This window comes from Notamacropus eugenii, chromosome 5 (genome assembly GCF_028372415.1).
Source record: "Notamacropus eugenii isolate mMacEug1 chromosome 5, mMacEug1.pri_v2, whole genome shotgun sequence".
Classification (NCBI taxonomy): Eukaryota; Metazoa; Chordata; class Mammalia; order Diprotodontia; family Macropodidae; genus Notamacropus; species Notamacropus eugenii.
In genome coordinates, this window is record NC_092876.1 from 290,675,401 (window position 1) to 290,682,561 (window position 7,161).

The following is a 7,161-nucleotide window of genomic DNA, read 5'->3' on the forward strand; positions in this document are numbered from 1 at the left end:
TTGAGGAAACTGAAACAAATAGACTTTAAGTGACTTACTCAGAGTCGCATAGCTAATAAGTATTTGAGGCCAAATTTAAACTTGACTCTTCTTGACTCCAAGCTCAGTTCTCTATCCATTGCATCATTTACCTGCCTCTTGCCTATTGATATTCTTCTATTCTCTTTGTGCTATGATTGTGACAAAACAAAGGGGATTAATTAATGATCATACCTTCGTTAGAGAAAGAAAACAAAATATTAGACTATTCAAAATGAACTCATGCCTTTTCTGGTCACTCAGTATTGCTTCTTTACCATATTAAGAAAAGCATAGACAGGAGTACATGAAAACTCTAAATGCTAGTAAATTTAAATATAATGGAAACCAGACTATCCAAGTAAATATTCACGTAGACAGAGTAAGCAGTGGTGAGGAATGAGTTCAGAAGAGTAGTAACTTCAGTAATGACTTTTCTAAGAAGAAATTTACATACTGCATGAGATCCTTGAAGTACAAATGAGATCCTCGAAATACAAGACTTTATGTCAAAATCACATTATGGATTAATTTTTTGCCAAATATTGAGCAATTCTCTAGCTGTCTTACATTCAAATACACAAAATAAAGGGGGACAAGCCAACATTTCAGATTTATTAAATTTTTTTGGTCTCTAATGACCTAAAAAGTTACCAAATCAATCTCAGGAAATATATGTAAATTCTAATTGCAATATAAACCAAGATCTTGTCAAGACTTTTGCCCAATGTAATATATTTTGTGGCTTTGCTGTTAACCAACATCTAAACTTTTTTATAATAGAAATACTGATGGAAATGGATGGACTAGTGGTACTAGACTCCAATAAAGATAAAACAGCCTGATGTTATCATTTTCATTCCTGACCTTCCCTATCAAAACTGCCTTTGGATAGAAAATCAACAGATGCGTTATTCTTGTGCCTTGTCCTTAAAAGTCTTTTGTTTGCTTGTTTGTATATATTTAGCACTTAATTCTTCTCCAGTTACAAGTAAAAACAATCTTTAATATTTGTTTTTAAAACTGTCAGTTCCAAATTCTATCCCTTCTTTCCTCCTCACCTCCCCACCTCCATATTGAGAAGTCAAACAGTTTGATATAGGTTATACATGTGTAGTCACGCAAAACAAATTCATAATAGTCCAAGGTCTTTTTAAAATGTCATATTCCCCAAAGTCTTCCATGGTCTATTCAGCCAGAAGTGATATTTTCAACCTCTGTACCCCAATAACATTTTGTGTCACCTAGATGAAAATCTTTCCATATAATACTCAATATTATAAGTATTTATACACATATATTATGCCCTTTGCAAGGGAATTTTTTTACCAATTTATTTCCCCCCAATTTATTAATTTATTTGTTTTCAGTTTTCAACATTCACTTCCATAAGTTTTAAATTTTCTCCCCCTTCCTCCCCCTCCCTTGCCAAGATGCCAAGCAATCTTATATGGTCTCTATGCATACATTCCCATAAAATACATTTACACACCACTCATGTTCCATGTAAGAATTATAACGAATGGCAGGAACCATGAGAAAAACAAAACAAAACAAAACACAATGAAACATAACAAAAAAGAAAATAGTCGGCTTTCTTCTGCATTCAAACTCCATAGTTCTTTCTCTGGATGTGGGTAGCTTTTTGCATCATGAGTCCTTTGGAAATGTTTTAAGTCCTTCATCACTGAGAAGGGCTAAGTCTATCAAAATCAGTCCTCTCATATTGTGGCTGTTACTGTGTATAATCTTCTCCTGGTTCTGCTCATTTCATTAGTCATCCGTTCATATAAGTCTTTCCAGGTTTTTCTGAAATCACCCTGTTCATCATTTCTTATAGCACAATAGTATTCCATTGCATTCAAATAACACAACGTGTTCAGCCATTCCCCAATTGATGGGCATCTCCTTGATTTCCAGTTCTTGGCCACCACAGAAAGAGCTACTATAAATATTTTTGTATTCGTGGGTTCTTTTCTTATCTTTATGATCTCTTTGGGATACACCCCTAGAAGCAGGATTGCTGGGTCAAAGGGTATGTATATGTAATAGCCCTTTAGGTATAGTTCCAAATTGCTCTCCAGAATTGTTGGATTAGCTCACAGCTCCACCAATAATGAATTAGTGTTCCAACTTTCCTATATCTTCTCCAACATTTATCATTTTCTTGTTTTGTCATGTTAGTCAGTCTGATAGGTGTGATGTGGAACCTTATAATTGTTTTAATTAGTATCTCCCTAATCAATAGTGATGTAGAGTATTTTTTCATATGACCATAGATAGCTTTAATTTCTTCCTCTGAAAACTGGTTGTTCATATCTTTTGACCATTTTTCAACTGGGGAATGACTTGAATTCTTGTAAATTTGACTCAGTTTTCTATGTATTTAGAAATGAGACCTTTATCATAGACACTAGTTGTAAATATATATATATATATATATATATATTTCCTAGTGTCTGCCCTCCTGAGAAGCATTGGCTTGTTTTTGCAAAAACTTTTCAATTGAATATATTTAAAGTTATCCACTTAACATTTCATAATGTTCTCTATCTTGTTTGGTCACAAATTCTTCCATTCTTCATACATTTGATAGATAAATTATCCCTTGCTCTCCTAAATTGTTTATGGTATCAGACTTTAGAACTAGATCATGTATCCATTTGACCTTTATTCTGGGATGTGTGTCAGGCGTTAGTCTATGCTCAGTTTCTGCCACACTATTTTCCAGTTTTCCCAGCAGTTTTTGCCAAACAGGGAGTTCTTATTCCAGAATTTGGGGTCCTTGGTTTATCAACTAGTAGATTTCTATAATCATTTACTCTTGTGTCTTGTGTACCTAACATATTCCACTGATCTACCCCACTTACTTCGTAGCCAGTAACAAGTAGTTGTGATGATAGCTACTTTATAATATAATTTAAGATCTGGCATGGCTAGTTAACCTTCCCTAAGCATTTCTTTTCATTAATTCTCTTGATATTCTGGAACTTTTGCTCTTCCAGATGAATTTTGATTTTTTTTCTAGCTCTATAAAATATTTTTTGGCAGTTTGATTACTCTGTCACTGAATAAGCAAATGAATTTAGGTAGAATTGTCATTTTTATTACATTAGCTTGGCCTAACCACAAGCAACTGATTTTTCCCCCAGTTATTTAGATTTGACTTTTTTTGTGCCAAAAATATTTTGTAATTATGTTCATATACTCTCAGTGTTTGTTTTGGCAGGTAGGCTCCCAAATACTTTATAGTGTCTACAGGAACGTTAAATGGGATTTCTCTTTCTATATTTTGCTGTTGGGCTTTGTTAGTAATATATAGAAATACCAATGGTTTATATGAATTTATTTTATATCTTGCAACTTTGCTAATATTGTTTATTATTTCAAGTAGATTTTTACTTGATTCTCCAGGATTCTCTAAGTATACCATCCATATATCATCATATCATCTGCAAGGAGTGACAACTTAGTTTCTTCTTTGTCTATTCTAAGTCCTTCAGTTTCTTTTTCTTCTCTTATTGCTAAAGCTAACATTTCTAGTGCCATATTAAATAATGGTGGTGATAATGAACATCCTTATTTCACCCTGGATGTTATTGGAAATGCATCTAGCTTATCCCCATTACATATAATACTTGCTGATAGTTTTAGGTAGATGCTGCTTTTCATTTTAAGGAAACCTTCACCTATTTTTAAACTCTCCAGTGTTTTTTAATAGGAATGGGTGTTGTATTTTGTCAAAAGCTTTTTCTGAGTCTATTGAGATAATCGCCTGGTTTCTGTTAATTTTGTTGTTGATATGATCAATTATACTAATACTTTTCTTATTGCTTGTAGTCCAAGCTCCTTTGCCTTACAAAATATCATATTCTAGTCCCTCTGATGCTTTAATGTAGAAGCTGCAAGGTCCTATGTGATCCTGATTTTGGTTCTTAAATCTTTCAATTGTTTCTTTCTGGCTGCTTGTAATATTTTCTCCTTGACCTGATAATTTTGAAATTTGGCTATAACATTCCTTGGAGTTTTCAATTTGGTATCTCTTTCAAGAGGTGATCAGTGGGTTATGTCAATGATTATTTTCCACTCTGGTTCTAGGACCTTGGGGAAATTTTACTTGATGATTTCTTGGAAGATACTGTCCAGTTTCTTTTTTTTCATCATGGCTTTACAGTAGACCGATAATTCTTAGATTTTCTCTCCTGGATCTTTTTCCCTCTCCAGTTGTTTTTCCAATGAGATATTTCATTTTTTTTCTATTTTTTTCATTCTATAGATTTTGTTTGACTGATTCTTGCTGCCTCATAGATTCATTAGATTCTACTTGCCCAGTTCTAACTTTTAACAAATTTATTTCTTCATTTGGCTTGTCTATCTCCTTGTGCATTTGGCCAGTTTTACTTTTCAAGGATTTTTTTTTCTCCAGTTAGATTTTGTACTCCCTTATCCATTTGACCAGTTTTATTTTTTAAAGATTTCTTTTCTTCGTTGATTTTTTTTAAAAGAATTGATCAGTTTTTCTTCTGCCTCTCTCATTTGGCTTTTAAAATCCTCTTGAGCTCCTCCAAGAATGCTTTTTGTGCTTCAGACCAGTTCATATATCCTTTGAGGTTTCAGATGTGGGTATAGTGTCAATACTGCCCTGTTCTGAATTCATATTTTCTTCTTCCTTTTCCCCACAGTGAGAGTCTATGGTCTTTATTTTTCTAGTTTGCTTCTTATTCAATATGAATGCCTTTTTCCCGGCTTTTAAAGTGGATATCTGCTTCTGGGGGACAGGGGCTCTGTCCCACGCTTCTTGTGCTTGTGGCTATGGGTCTCATTATTGGCTTTATTGTGCTGTGGCCTCTGGTTCTGTCAGCTAGATGCTATATAATGCTACAGCTTACCTGGTGCTGAGGTGCAGCTAGATATTGTGTGTCAAGGCCAAGACCAGGTGAAGTCTTCCTGAGCTTCTCCAGGGTTACACTGAAGCTTACAGCCTGAGGTATGTTGGGGGGAGTGGTCTGGCCACTGGAGGTCTCTTCCTCCCTAGGCTTGCACTAGAGTACAACCACTGGTGGACAATGGCTTATTTCTATAGATTCCCCTGGTTGTGTCAATGCATGCCTGGTGTCCTGACATTGGACCTTGCTGGCTCCATCCACTTAAGGATCTCTGTGAGTCCACTGAGTTGGTGCTTGCTGGATGCCTCTGGGACTGCCCTAGTCCCCTTCAGCCACAGTAGGAGGGACCCTTCCCTTCTAATTCCTTAGCCTCCTGAGCCAGAAGACTGCTATACCCCTTCTGCTGGCTCTACTTTTCCAGGTTTTTTTTTTCCTGGGATGTTATTCTCTGGGTGATTCAAAGTCAATAAGGAGTGATGAGAGCACTTACAGTTTACTCTACCATCTTGACTCCCAGAGGTTCAAGTCTACTAGAAAATTTAAAGGTAGGGATAATGTCTTATGCATATTGTTGGTTGCATAGCTTGAAACACTATGATTTGTAAATCCTTGACAGGTGGATATTATATTTATCCTTGGTCTTCCAAAATATGTCCAGAAATGGATAGAATAGATGGCTTTCCTTTACTTTGCATAGTACTTTTTGTTTACTTTGTGTCCATTCATCTATTTATTTTTCCCAGTTTTTATACATTGAACCTACTAAATAGACTAATCTTGTTGCTTTTATCCAATATTATTTATTCCTCCCATACGAAAACCACTCCAATTTTATTATAAACATTCCCCCTTGTTTCTTGGTCTCCCACTGATAATTTAATTCATTCTGTCCATTCTTATGCCCTTTTCCATTTCTTCATCTCTTGCATTTCTCTTTTGCTTCTTCCTTATGTTTGTCTGGCTGCCTCTTTACAGCACATTTTTCTGCCTCACATTTTTACATAAGGATACCCTACCATGGAAGTCTTTACATAAACAGATCATAAATTGGGAGTAGCAATCATCCTTCGTGTTGAAATGGTACAACCACTTCAATTATAGATAAGAAAATTGAAGAACAGAGAGTCTGAGTGACTTGCCCAGGTCACTCAGTTAATTCAGATATAGAGTTTAAATTTATGTCTTACTGATTCAAATGTCCTCTTCCACTCACATTATCCTCTATGTTGCAGAAATTTTTCCTTATGCTACCCATTTATGTGAGATAATTTTCCCTATTCTTTCTCTCCCTTCCTGAAATTCAGAATCTATCTTTTTCTCATCCTTCCATTTTTCTTTCATGGACATTCCAACATAATAGTATCACACCTAAGGCCTCTGTCTAAGTAAACACTCCTTAACAGTTCTAGCAAGGATAAAATTTTGAGGAGCTATATATGTCATATTCTCATGTAGGAATGTAAAACATTCAAACTTTTTAGATATATGATTTCTCACAATGTTTATCATCATATTTTCTATTCAACATTGGCCTTTTATTTAGGAATGTTTGAAACTCCACCATTTCCATTGCCCAATTGCTAACTTGCCAAAGGATATGGACAGGCAGTTTTCACAGGACAAAAATCAGAAGTATCAATAGCCACATGAAAAAAATTCTCTAAATCACTAATAATTGGAGAAATACCAATAAGAAACAATCCTCTAAGGTACCACTTTATACTCATAAGATTAGTTAAAATAACAGAACAAGAAAATATGTTGGAAGGGATGTGGGAAAATAGGTACACTACTTCTTTGTTGTTGGAGCTAGAAACTAGTCAAACTATTCTGGAGAATACTTTGGAACTTTACCCAAAGACATATAAAATTATGCAAACCCTTTGACCATGCATTTTTATTAAGATATCTATACCCAAAGAGGGTCAAATGAAAAGGAAAAAAAATCCACATGCACGAAAATATTTACAGCTATTCTTTCACTGTGGCAAAATTTGAAACCTTAGGGTATACACATCACTTGGGGAAGAGCTGAATGAGTTAGAATATATGAATAAAGTATATTTTTTCCTTTATTTTCTTGTTGTTTTTTTTAAATATAGCTAACATACAAATAAGTTTCTTATTATGTTACATTTATAATGAAAATCATATTTCTTGCATTCTCAATTGGTGAGAGAGGTGATAAATGGAGGAAGAAAATTTAAGAGTAAAAATAAAATGCAAAAATCCTATTATCAAAACTATCTGATACTCT

At 34.5% G+C, this 7,161-nt stretch overlaps 1 protein-coding gene across 3 annotated transcripts in view; it reads left to right on the forward strand.

Annotated features, from left to right (window-relative positions):
* LRP1B (LDL receptor related protein 1B) overlaps window positions 1–7,161 on the forward strand; it is a 2,222,640-nt gene that overhangs the window by 396,332 nt on the left and 1,819,147 nt on the right. The gene's annotated exons all lie outside the window — the stretch shown is intronic.